Source organism: Saccopteryx bilineata, chromosome 3 (assembly GCF_036850765.1).
Source record: "Saccopteryx bilineata isolate mSacBil1 chromosome 3, mSacBil1_pri_phased_curated, whole genome shotgun sequence".
NCBI classification, from domain to species: Eukaryota; Metazoa; Chordata; class Mammalia; order Chiroptera; family Emballonuridae; genus Saccopteryx; species Saccopteryx bilineata.
Window position 1 is genome coordinate 166039797 of NC_089492.1, and position 13737 is coordinate 166053533.

The 13737-nt window shown below is 44.0% G+C and overlaps 1 protein-coding gene across 7 annotated transcripts in view; it reads left to right on the forward strand.

The window, feature by feature from the left end:
• The window catches only part of IGSF3 (immunoglobulin superfamily member 3), a 102552-nt gene that overhangs the window by 46840 nt on the left and 41975 nt on the right, over positions 1–13737 (forward strand). The window lies entirely within an intron of this gene.

Below are 13737 nucleotides of genomic sequence, written 5' to 3' on the forward strand. Positions count from 1 at the left end.
TCATCTGGTTTGAGCAAAGCTCACCAGCTTGGACCCAAGGTTGCTGGCTCAAGCAAGGGGTTACTCGGTCTGCTGAAGGCCCGCGGTTAAGGCACATATGAGAAAGCAATCAATGAACAACTAAGGTGTTGCAACGTGCAACGAAAAACTAATGATTGGTGCCTCTCATCTCTTCGTTCCTGTCTGTCTGTCCCTATCTATCCCTCTCTCTGACTCTCTGTTTCTGTTAAAAAAAAAAAAAGTATGCTTTATTTATTTCTCCCTCACTGTTTCTGTCTTGGTACCTTTTCATATAATAGATTCTCAAAATACGTTGATAGAAAGTATAGTGTATGTCCCAGTTACCTTTACTGTGTAACAAATTACTCCAGAATTCAGTGGCCTGAAACAACCATTTCATTATGCTCATGGAATCTGTGGTCAGGAGTTCATGTGGGTACAGTAGAGATGGCTTCTCTGTGCTCCACAATGTCTGGGGCCTCAGCTGGGGAAATTCCAAGTCTGAAAGGCAGCTCACAGCTGAGGCCTGGCAGTGTACAAAGGCCCTGTATGCACAAGCCAGCTGCTGGAGCCGACTGTTGGTTGTGCGATCCGCCAGGCTCCACATGTGGCACTCCACAGGCCTTGGGCTCCCTCACAGCATGGCCATCTCAGGACACGATGGTACAGGGCACCAGGTCATAATGTGGAAGCTGTCTCATTTTTTATGACCTAGCCTTGAAAGTCATAGTGTCACAAGCCTACCCAGATTCACAGGGAGTGGAAGAAGTGCCACCTCTTGATGGTATAATCATATTACAGGAGAGTTTATGGGACAGGAGATATTGTTACTTACTCAGTACTTATTATGGGCCAGGTTTTAAATGTAGCAACTCATTTAGTCTTCAACAAAGCTATGAGGATTATGTTACTTTACAGATGAGGACCCTGAGGCACAGAGCAGTTAAGAAACTCGCCACACCCTCACAGTGACCACCTATGCTGCGAGAGGTCAGGGAAGAGAAAGATTCCAGAATTATCTCCGTCCTTCAGGTCTGCTTCAGGGTTGTGGCATTGCACTTACACATGGGTGTACAATGGCTGCTTCATGGGATGGCTTTGATAAAAGTAAGGACACAGATGCATATTCTTGTGCCTGTGGTCTTGGGAAGCTGAGCTGTGAGTTATCCTGGCTCTCTGACTCCCTTGTGTGTGCGGACCTTGGTTAGGCTGCTCCTGGAGGCATTGACATTGACCTAGTGAGACCTTTGTTAAGGTGCTTTTCGTACTGCTGGTGTCTCTGGCCCGACCTCATTGACAGCCCTGCTCCTCGCCGCAGGACCGCATGGGCTTGCTGTGGGCATTAACATTGACTGATACATGTGAGGACCTCATCAGCCCAGCAAGTGCTGTCATTGTTGGTCGGGGCCAACTTTGTGTCTGTCTGTCCCCTGGTCCAGAAAGGTTTTTTTAGCTCCTGCTACTTCTCGTCTGTCCTTCACTGGCCGAAGGCTGAAGAATAGGAATTCCCAGCCCTTGTCACTGGAGTGGCCGTCCTTGCCCTCTCTTGGGAGCCCTTATGTGCTGTGCAGCCCTGCTTACCTGGTCTGTTTGGCACTCTTCACTTGAGGTTCTGCAGACCCCTGTCACCGTCTTCAGGACAGGGGGGCAAGGAAACCCCATTGGTGATCGATCCTCACTTATCACTGGTTCTCACGGACCACAATCGGTACCAGCCACAGACAAAGAAGACTGTGTTCTTTGTCATGGAGAAAGTGACTTAACCTTGTCTGGTAAGTGTGGCTGTGATGAAATGACCCCGTGAGGTAGTTGTAGGATTAAATGAGATTATGTACACAGGGCAGTTAGGACAGTGCCAGGCACGCTGCAGTGCTGGTCATTAACAGGAAAATAGAGAAAAGGAAAAAGGGGGAATCACCCATATTCCCAACATGCAGAGATTTCATCCCGATTTCATTAGTGTTTTGTGTGGTTATTTTCCAGGTACAGTATTTTTTTAAACATAATTTTACTGCAGATGCAATTTTGCATTTTGAACTGAAATTTGAATATTAATGTTCTTTTTAATGATTTTGTACTTACAGAAGTTTTTCCTATTTTGGGATTACTATCTCCCAATGATAGAAATAAGATGAAATTTAAAAATATTCATTTGGGCCCTGGCCAGATAGCTGGGTTGGTCAGCATGGTCCTGAAGCACAGACGTTGCTGGCTTGATCCCCGGTCGCGGCACATACAGGAACAAATGTTCCTGTTTCTCTCCTGTTCTCTCCTTTCCTCTCTCTAAAATCAATAAAATAAACATTTAAAAAATATTCATTTGGTGATTTTCACAGTATTATTTAATCTCTAGGGTTACCTATGAGATTAGCAAATGGTGCGTTACATTATTTCCATTATACAGATGAAAAAATGTACTACTGTGGCCGAGTCCCTTGCAGAAGTTGTAACGACTGGCTGCTGATTGAGCTCTGGTGACTGTGAAGGCCACAACGAAAGAATAGGTGCGGAATGGTGAGGTGGCTCCTTCTGACACCTCGACATGCTCTGTCACACACCTTGCACATAGAAATTGGATTCTGTGCCTAGAAATGTGGGTCCCTGAGCCAAGATGTGTTCCAAAAAATACATGAGAGGCTGGCTTTCACAGGTGCAGCGACCTCTCCCTGCTCACTGCCTGCTGACTCAGACTGCCCCTCGCCAGTTTCATCTAGGACTTAGCACAAGGGAGAAAGTAGAAGCAGACTTGGGCAGGCAAGATCTTGAAAAATCAGTTAAGTGAGATTGTGCATTTATGTGACCAGGGACTCTCAAAACTAAATCTGAAAGGCCATGGCCTGTCCCACTGACCATTTATTGCCTAAAGCAGTGGTTTTTAATATTCTTTCTTGGCCTCAAATCTCTAAGAATCTTTTTAAATTAATGGACCTTTTTCTAGAAGAACACACACATGAACATGTAATCCAATTTTTAATTTAATCTTGGGACCCACAGGTATCTACGTTAGTCAGATATTGGAATAAAACAAATTTCCTAAAAATTAAGGCTTCAAACAACAGTAAATCCTTCTCAACTTTATTGTTCACCTAAGACTGCTCTAAAGAAAAGTTGGTCGGAGAAACTGTGCTCTACTAAGTGGAGAGGAAGACGGAGAGGTATCCCGCACACACCAGCCCTACACATGCGTGGCCTCCCTCGCCATCAGTATCACTCACCAGAGTGGGGCCTTTTTAAAAAAAAATAAAGGATAAACCTACACTGACACATCATAATCACCCCAGAGTCCATACTTTACCTTAGGGTTCACTCTTGATGTCGTAAGTCTATGAGTTTGGACAAAGGTGTAATGACATGCATTCATCATAATATCATAGGGAGTATTTGAACTACCCTAAAAATCCTCTGTGCTTTGCCTGTTTATGTCTTTGAACCCTGTAATTACTGATTTTCTTATTGTCTCTAGTTTTACCTTTTCCAGAATGTTGGGACTCGGGCGGAGTGGAACCTTTTCTGATTGACTTTTTTATTTAGTAATATGCACTTAAGTGTTCTCCACGTCTTTTCGTGGCTTGATAGCTCATTTCTTTCTAGTGCTGAGCAGTGATTTCATTGTATGGACATGCCAGTTTATTTATTCACCTACCAAAGGACAACTTGATGCTTCCAGGTTTTGGCAAATATGCATAGAGCTGCATAAACGTCCATGTGCAGGTTTTTGTGTAAACAGAAAATTTGAACTTCTTTGGGTAAAAACCAAGGAGTACGATTACTGAATTGTGTGGTAAGAATATGTTTAGTTTTGCAAGATACTATGAAACTGTCTTCCAAAGTATCTATACCCTTCTAATTCCCACAAGCAATTAATGTTTCTCTTGCTCCACATCCTCACCAGCATTTGGTGGTGTTAGTGTTCTGGCAGTTCTAATAGGTGTGTAGTGGTAGCTCATTGTTTTAATTTGCACTTACCTGATGACATATGATGTAGAGCAGCATTTTCAACCACTGCAATGGCACACTGGTGTGCTGCAAGAATTTTTAGAACATTTAATATCTGAATATTTGGTCAGGGACACTGACCTCTTTTTGATTGTCAAATAAAATATATGAAAACAGCCAACACAATGATAGCTGTCTGGCCTGACAAGGCGGTGGCGCAGTGGATAGAGCATCAGACTGGGATGCAGGGGACCCAGATTTGGAACCCTGAGGTTGCCAGCTTGAGCATGGGCATATCCGGCTTGAGCTCTGGGTTGCTGGCTTGAGCGTGGGATCATAGACATGACCCCATGGTCACTGGCTTGAGCCAAGGTTGCTGTCTTGAGTACAAGGTCACTGGCTTGAGCAAGGGGTCACTCTCTCTGCTGTAACCCCTTCACCCCCCGTCAAGGCACATATGAGAAAACAATCAGTGAACAACTAAGGTGTCACAACAAAGAATTGATGCTTCTCATCTCTCTCCCTTCCTTGCTGTCTGTCCCTATCTGTCCCTCTCTCTGTCTCTCTGTCTCTGTCACACACACACACACAAATAGCTCTCTGGTGTGAATAAATCAAAATTATACTTATTTTTTGTCAGATCGGCAAAAAGTAATAAATCTTTAGTGTGCTGCAGATGAAAAAAAGGTTGAAAATCACTGATGTAGAGTAACTTTTTATATGCTTACTTGCCATCTGTATATCTTTTTTGGTGAGGTGTCTGTTAAGGTCTTTGCTCATTTTTTATTCTATTTTTATTTTTTATTGTTGAGTTTTAAGAGTCCATTGTATATTTGGACAAATTGTACAGATATTTTCCTCCAGTCTATGGCTTGTCTTCTAATTCTCTTGATATGTCTTTTGCAGAGCAAAAGTTTTGATTTTGTGTGTGTGTGTGTGTGTGTGTGTGTGTGTATGTGTGTTAGAGAGAGAGAGAGAGTCAGAGAGAAGGACAGATAGGGACAGACGGACAGGAAGGGAGAGAGACAAGAAACATCAATTCTTCGTTGCGGCTTCTTCAATTGTTCACTGATTGCTTTCTCATATGTGCCTCGACCGGGGGCTTCAGCAGACCGAGTAACCCCTTGCTCGAACCAGCGACCTTGGGCTCAAGCTGGTGAGTCTTGCTCAAACCAGGTGAACCTGTGCTCAAGCTGGCCACTTCGGGGTCTCGAACCTGGGTCCTCCACATCCCAGTCCGACAACGCTCTATCCACTGCACCACTGCCTGGTCAGGCCAAAAGTTTTGAATTTTAATAAAGCCCCATTTATCAATTATTTCTTTCATAGATTGTGACTTTGCTTTTGGGTCTAAAAAGGCATCCCCATACCCAAGGTCATTTGGACTTTCTCCTATGTTATCTTCTAAAATTCTATAGTTTTCCATATTATATTTAGGTCTGTGATCTATTTTGAGTTAAATTTTATGAATTGGTAAGGTCTGTGTCTAGACTCATTTTTATATACATATGGAGTGCCTTGTTGTTAGAACAGCGTTTGCTGAAGAAACTCTCTGCTACACTGGAAGCCTTGAAGCTGGGTAGCGTCAGTCCTCCAACTTGGTTCCTCTTTTAGTGTCGTGTTGCTTATTCTGGGTCTTGTGCCTCTCTATATGAACTTTAGAATCAGTTTGTAGATAAAATACCTTGCTGGGATTTTGATTGGGATGGCATTGAATCTATATGTCAACTTGGGAAGAACTGGCATGTTGATAATATTGAGTCTTCCTATTCGTGAACATAGACTGTCCCATCATTTATTTAGTTCTTATTTGATTTTGCTGGCTTGCCTCAGATAGATTTTATATCTATTTTGTTGTAGTTATACCTAACCATTTCTATTTAAAGGTGCTAATGTAAATGGTACTGTGTTTTTAATTTCAGATTCCATTTGTTCATTGTTGGTATATAGGAAAGCAATTGACTTTTGTATGTTAGCCTTGTACCCTGCAATCTTGCTGTAATCCCTTATTAGTTCCAAGAAATTTTTTTGTCAATTCTTTGACATTTTTACATAGGAAATCTGTCATTTGTGAACAAGGACAATTTTGTGTCTTCCTTTACAATCTTTGTATTTTTATTTCTTTTTCTTGCCTTATTGTATTAGCAAAGACTTCTAGTTTGATGTTGAAAAGGAGTGGTGAGAGGGGAAGTCCTTGCATTGTACCAATCTTAGTGGGAAAGCTTTGAGTTTCTTACCATTAAGTACGACGTTAGCCATAGGGTTTTAACTATCTATCTATCTATTGGTAGATAGTCTTTATCAAGTTAAGAAAGTTTCCCTTTATTGCTAGTTTACTGAGAATTTTTATCTCATGAATGTGTTGAATTTTGTTAAATGCTTTTTCTTTTTCTTTACTTTTTTTTTAAAGACAGAGACAGACAGAGAGACAGATTAGGACAAACACAGAGAAAGGGAGAGAGATGAGAAGCATAAATTCTTTGTTGTGGCACCTTAGTTGTTCATTGACTGCTTTTTCACATGTGCCCTAACCAGGTGGCTACGGCAGACTGAGTGACCCCTTGCTCAAGCCAGCAACCTTGGACTCAAGCTGGTGAGTCTTGCTCAAACCAGATGAGCCCGCACTTAAGCTGGCAACCTCGAGGCCTTAAACCTAGATCCTCCTGCATCCCAGTCCAACGCTCTATCCACTGTGCCACCGCCTTGTCAGGCATTAAATACTTTTTCTATGTTGATTGATAAGATCATGTGATTTTTCTTTTTTAGTTTGTTGATGTGATGGATTATATTAATTGATTTCTGAATGTTGAACCAGCCTTGCATACTTGGGATAAATCCCATTTGGTTGTAGTATATAATTCTTTTTACACTTTTTGGATTTTATTTGCTAATATTCTGTTGATTTTTTTTTTTTTTTTTTTTTTTGGTATTTCTTCTGAAGCTGGAAACGGGGAGAGACAGTCAGACAGACTCCCGCATGCGCCCAACCGGGATCCACCCGGCACGCCCACCAGGGGGCGACGCTCTGCCCACCAGGGGGCGATGCTCTGCCCTCCGGGGCGTTGCTCTGCCCCGACCAGAGCCACTCCAGCGCCTGGGGCAAAGGCCAAGGAGCCATCCCCAGCGCCTGGGCCATCTTTGCTCCAATGGAGCCTCGGCTGCGGGAGGGGAAGAGAGAGACAGAGAGGAAGGAGGGGGGGCGGAGAAGCAAATGGGCGCTTCTCCTATGTGCCCTGGCCGGGAATCGAACCCGGGTCCCCCGCACACCAGGCCGACGCTCTACCGGTGAGCCAACCGGCCAGGGCCTGTTGATGTTTTTTCATCTGTGTTGAAGAGACATATTGGTCTATAGTGTGCTTTTCTTGTAATGCCTTTGTCTGGTTTTGGTAGTAAGGTAATGCTGGCTCATAGCATGAATTAGGAGGAAGTATTCCCTCCACTTTTATACTTGGAAACAGACTGTAAAGAATTGGTATAGTTTCTAAAATATATTCAGTAGAGTTCACCAGGGTGACTCTATTGGGGCCTGCTGCTTTCTGACCTGGACTGTTATTATTGATTCACTGTCTTTAGTAGGTATAGGTCTATTCATTATCTTTACTTCTTATGTGAGTTTTCATAGATGTATCTTTCAAGGAATTGGTCCATTTTATCTCAGGTATCATATTTAAGGTCATAAGAATTATTTACCGGATTCTTTTATTATTCTTTTTTTTTTTTTAATTTTAATGGGGTGACATCAATAAATCAGGGTACATACATTCAAAGAAAACATCTCCAGGTCATCCTGTCATTTAGTCCTGCTGCATACCCATCACCCGAAGAGAGATCATCCTCCGCCACCCTCCATCCAGTTCTCTTTGTACCCTCCTCCCCCTTCCCCTTTCCCTCTTTTTTATTATTCCTTTAATTTCCATGTCATCTGTAGTGATTTCCTCTCATTTTTTTATATTTATAACTGGTATCCTCTCTCTTTTTTTCTTAGCTACTCTAGAGGCTTATTGATTTTATTGATATTTTTCAAAGAACCAGATTTTGGTTTTATTGGTTTTCTCTATTGATTCCCTATATTCAGTTTCATTGCTTTCTGCTCTATTTCTTATTATTTATTCTGCTCACTTTGGATTTAATTTTGCCTTGTTTCCTAAGGTAGAAATTTAGATTATTGATTTGAGGTCTTACTTCCCTTCTAATATATGCATTGAATGCTATAAATTTCCCTCTAAGCACTGGTTTTCCTGCATATAACAACTTTTTTTTTGAGAGAGAGAGAGAGAGAGAGAGAGAGAGAGAGAGAGAGGAGGGGAGAAAGTGAGATAGACTCCTGCATATGCCCTGACCTGGATCCACCCAGCAACCCTATCTGGGGCTGATACTTGAATCAACTGAGTTGTCCTAAGCGCCGGGGGCTGACGCTCGAACAAGTTGAGCCACTGGCTGCGAGAGGGGGAGAGAGAAAGGGGAGAGAGAAGAGGGAGAGAAGCAGATGGTTGCTTCTGATGTGTGCTGCCCTGACTGGGGATGTCTGCATGCCAAGCCAACGTTCTATCCAATGAGCCAACCAGCCAGGGCCTATAACAACTATTGATATGTTGCATTTCAGTTTTCATTTAATTCAAAATATTTTAAAATTTTTATTGAGATTTATTCTGTGACCCATGTGTTATTTAGAAGTGTGTTGTTTAATCTCTTTAAGTATTTGAGGTATCTTTCTTTCTTTCCTTTTTTTAAATTCAGTGAGAGGAGGGGAGGCAAGCCCACTAGGGGTTGATGCTCTGCCCATCTGGGTTGTTGCTCCGTTGCTCAGCAACTAAGCTCTTCTTAGCACCTGACGCAAAAGCTGTGGAGCTATCCTCTGTGCCCGTGGCCAACTCACTCCAGTCAAGCCATAGCTGCAAGAGGGGGAGAGAGAGAGAAGCGAGAGGGGAGAGGGTAGGGGTGGAGAAGCAGATGAGTGCTTCTCCTGTGTGCCCTGACCAGGAATTGAACTCAGGACAACCACACGCCAGGCTGACACTTGACCACTGAGCCAGCCGGCCAGGGCTCGAGGTATCTTTCTATAATTGATTTCTAGTCTAATTTCATTTTGCTTTGAGAGCAGACATTGTATGATTTCTGTTCTTTTAAATCTGTTAAGGTGTGTTTTATGGCCCAGACTGGTCTATCTTGGTGAATGTCCCATGTAAGCTTATTGTTGGATGAAGTAGCCTATCGATGTCTGTTGTATCCAATTGATAGATGGTACTGTTGAGTTCCACTGTGTCGTTACTGAATTTCTGCTTGATGGATTTGTCCTTTTCTGGTAGAGGAGTGTTGAAGTCACAACTGTGAAGGTGGATTCATCTATTTCTCCTGCAGTTCTATCAGTTTTTGTGTCGTGTAGTTTGCTTTGTTGTTAGGTGTGGACACATTGAGAATTGTTATGTCTTCTTTGAGACTTGACAATTTATCATTATGTGATGTCCTTCTTCATCACTGATAGGTTTCCTTACTTTGAAGTCTTCTCTGTCTGAAATTAATATAACTAAATACTCCTGCTTTCTTTTGATTAATGTTAACATGGTATATTTTTCTTCATTTATTTTTCATTTATATGTGTCTTAATATTTAAAGTGGGTTTCTTGTAGACAAGATATAATTGGATTGTATTTTTTAATTCATTCTGACAATCTCTGTTTTTTCATTGGTACACTTAAGACCATTGACAGTCAGTGATTATAGATATAGTTAGATTAATATCTGTCATATTCATTGCTATTTTTTTATTTGTTTCCGTTGTTTTTTGTTCTTATTTTATTCTGCCACCCTTTTTCGGTCTTGTATGTCTAGCCATTCTTATACAGTTAGAATACTTTGATCTTTTCTTTTTTTGAAATTACAGAAGTGATATTTGTTTACTGCAAAGTAATTCAAAGAGTACAGGAATGTCCAAAGTAAAAATTGTTATTTTTTAATAAAAAGGTGACCCTGCCCTAAGGAGCCTTATGTCCGAGGCTGAGAGGGAAGACGGGAGGAGCAGAGAAGCAGGGGGGCAGGGGATGCCTCAGTCAGGACTGGAGACCAGGGTCTGTTTGGAGGAAGGAGAGGGAGGCCTGCACTGCAGGGGCTGTCTCAGGAGAAGGAACTGGACAGGGCGGGGTGGAGAGGAAGGGGAGTTAAGCTGCTGAGGAGGAAAAGTTAATTTTTATTTCTGTGTTAAGACCCACTTCCTAAGAGCAGCATTATTTTCAGGGGTCAAAGGCCCTTTGTGAAGTGGGATATAATTTAAGGAGACATTTCATAGGCAGGTGCAGCTGACTGTGTGTGGTTAAAGTACAATCCAGTATTTATCTGTCAGGGAAGTTTATAACCTGCTTCCAGCTTGAACAGTTGTTTTGACTCGGATGCGCTGGCTCATTCAGGCCACTTAACATTGTTTACCTTTCAGGGGGTGAGTGCCTGATCCAATGATCAAATGCTCTTGTGTGTGCATCTGAAAGGGAATATACTCTGGGTGAGCTCAGCATTGTATCACAGTGGTCCGTATCTGATGGGTCTCTGCTGCTTTCTTTCTCCCCTTTTACTAGAGGAGAAAGGAGCTTTCTTCATCCAAGTCAGTGTAGAGTCTCTGCGGAAGGGAGGAGCTTAAAGCTATTGAGAGCCTTCAATTAGCAGAGGTGCTTTAATTTGGGCATCAGGCTGGCATTGGGCAGGCAGAGATATCGTAAGGCAGCAGATTTGACCCAGGCTGCACCCTGGACCAGTGACATCAGGTGGGGTTCAGGCAGTGGTATTTGTTTTGTTTTGTTTTTCTTCTTTTACGGAGACAGAAAGAGAGTCAGAGAGAGGGACAGATAGGGACAGACAGGAATGGAGAGAGATGAGAAGCATTAATCGTCAGTCTTTCGTTGTGGCACCTTAGCTGTTCATTGATTGCTCTCTCATATGTGCCCTGACCATGGGGCTACAGCAGACCAAGTAACCCCCCACTCGAGCCAGTGACCATGGGTCTAAGCTGGTGAGCTTTGCTCAAACCAGATGAGCCCACGCTCAAGCTGGCAACCCCGGGGTCTCAAACCTGGGTCCTCCTCATCCCAGTCCAATGCTCCATCCACTGCGCCACTGCCTGGTCAGGCCAGTGGTATTTGTTTTAAAGTTGCAGTGTGAGTCCAAGGTTGAGAATGAACCCTTTAAGGAAGATGCTGGCTGGTCCTGGATTGCCTCCAGCCTTCTCAGCAGCAGGTGGGGAATGGGCGTGGCCACTCAGTCACAGAACACTGTGATGCAGGGAGACCTAAATGTTAGAAATGTCATTAAATTGTTGCCAACTTTCTGGGATTCTGTAATACTGCAACCATTTGTTCAGATGTCACTATATAAATATTTTAAATTGTCATAAAAAGAGTACACAGTCAAAATGTTATATGGCAGATTTTAATGTACTGAAAATAACTAATAGACTGTCTTCTCGATGACTTTTGATATAGAACTAAGTACTGTCAACCAGAATGTATGAAGTAAATCAACCACTTTGATCTGTTGATTTGCGGTCACCCACCCCCACTTTCACGCTGTTTCAGTTCCCCTGCTTAGGGGTTCTAAGGTTTTGTTTGGAAGAAAAGGGTCTGTGCAGATAAGAGTTTACAAGCTACAAGGCTTTCCTTGTAGGGTCTGAATGAAAGTTGGTCATTTTGCATATTAGATCAGCGTGCTTTGAGCACAGACACGTACATACACCCCTCCCCCTGTAGGGCTTACTTCTGAGCCCACTAGGACTGGAGCTGCTCCTGGCTGCTCAGTGGCTGGATCCACCGTAGATAGGTTTCTATTGGGGCAGCAGCAGTTCTGTTTGGGAGGGAGGGGGAGGCTGCAGCTGTGGGTGGAGGTGGGTGGCCCAGAGAATTATCAATGGCCAAATCCTGAGGCACAGAACGTTCTATCCAGAAGGAGTCTAAGCTAGAAGCTCTTTATTGAGGACTAAGTGTGGGCTAAGTCCTATTCTGGGGTTTTTATCAGTTTTATCTTATTTAGCCTCTTAGATAACTCTGTAAGACACATTATTATCTCCACCTTACAGGAGGAAATGGAGGCTCAGAGAGGTTAAATAACTTGTCCAATATCACAGCTAATGCCTGACCAGGTGGTGGCGCAGTGGATACAGCGTCAGACTGGGATGCAGAGGACCCGGGTTCGAGACCCCGAGGTCGTCATCTTGAGCACAGGCTCATCTGATTTGAGTGGGGCTAACCAGCTTGGACCCAAGGTTGCTGGCTCGAGCAAGGGGTTACTCGGTCTGCTGTAGCCCCATGTTCAAGGCACATATAAGAAAGCAATCAATGAACAACTAAGGTGTCGCAATGAAAAACTGATTATTAATGCTTCTCATCTCTCTCCGTTCCTGTCTGTCTGTCCCTATCTGTACCTCTCTGACTCTTTCTCTGTCTCTGTAAAAAAAATAAAAATAAATAAATAAAAATTAAAAAAGAAAAATCACAGCTAATAAGTGACAGAGCCAGCCTTGCATACATACCAGTCTGCTCCAGAGCTTTCTCAGACATCATTTTGTAGACAAGAAGATCAAGTTCCCGAGGAAAAAGCAACTTGTCCAGGATGACACAGCCAGTTCCAATTCCTGGCAAACTACACCTAGACCTCACCTGCCCTTTCTGCCACACTGCTGTGCCCAGCTGCTGCCCAGGGTGAGGCTGAAAGGGTGGGCCCCTGGGCCTCTCCCACCTTCTTGGTGGCTCAGGCAGAATCAGTGTTGTGCTGTTGTGGAATGAGAAATTGAGAAATTAAACTCACCATATCTCCCTGCCGAGTCTACAAGGGAAACCTTGCTCAGAACAGGCAGGAGCTACCTTGGGAAGCATGTCCCAGCCAGAAGGTGGGGCCAGTGGGTGAGTCAGAGCTGTGATCCTAAGGTTCAGCCTTACTTTCCTGCCACCTGTCTGTGGTCAGCATGTGGGCATCTGGGCAGCAGGGACCTACTTCAGCCCTTCACATTCAAGTGGGCGTGTACTTGGCTTAAAGCTGCAGCACCTGTGGGCACTTGGCTCTGTCCCCATTCATGACAGGGGGCGGGGGCAGATGAAATAAGGACTGCTCATCCACAGGGCGTCCTGGTAGTAGCTACATTTGAGAATAAAGGGCGCAGCACCAGAGAAAGGGCCCATCCTTCCTACCAGACCTCGAATCAGGGAAGGAGTGCTTCGTTCCTGCCAGATTGCAAGAAGGGAGCTTTTATTCGTTTTCATCTGAATTTGTGTCAATTCAACTTTTCTTGTTTATTTTATTAAAAACCTTATAAGTAGCATTAATAATAGCATTTATATATCAATAGTTATAAAATGCCATATACGTGAAAAACAGAGGGACCAAAGGACGTTCCCAAGGGTCAGCTGCTAAGTAACCACATCCTTGCACAAATTCCCATATATGCCTGTTAGGGACAGTGCTTTACCATGGAGTGTCTTTTTTTTTCTTTTCTTACCCCCCCCCCCCCCCCGAAGCTGGAAACGGGGAGAGACAGTCAGACAGACTCCCGCATGCGCCCGACCGGGACCCACCCGGCACGCCCACCAGGGGCGAAGCTCTGCCCACCAGGGGGCGACGCTCCGCCCCTCTGGGGCGCCGCTCCACCGCGGCCAGAGCCACCCCAGCGCCCGGGGCAGAGGCCAAGGAGCCATCCCCAGCGCCCGGGCCATCCCGCTCCAACGGAGCCCTGGCTGCGGGAGGGGAAGAGAGAGACAGAGAGGAAGGAGGGGGGGTGGAGAAGCAAATGGGCACCTCTCCCATGCATCCTGGCCGGGAATCGAACCC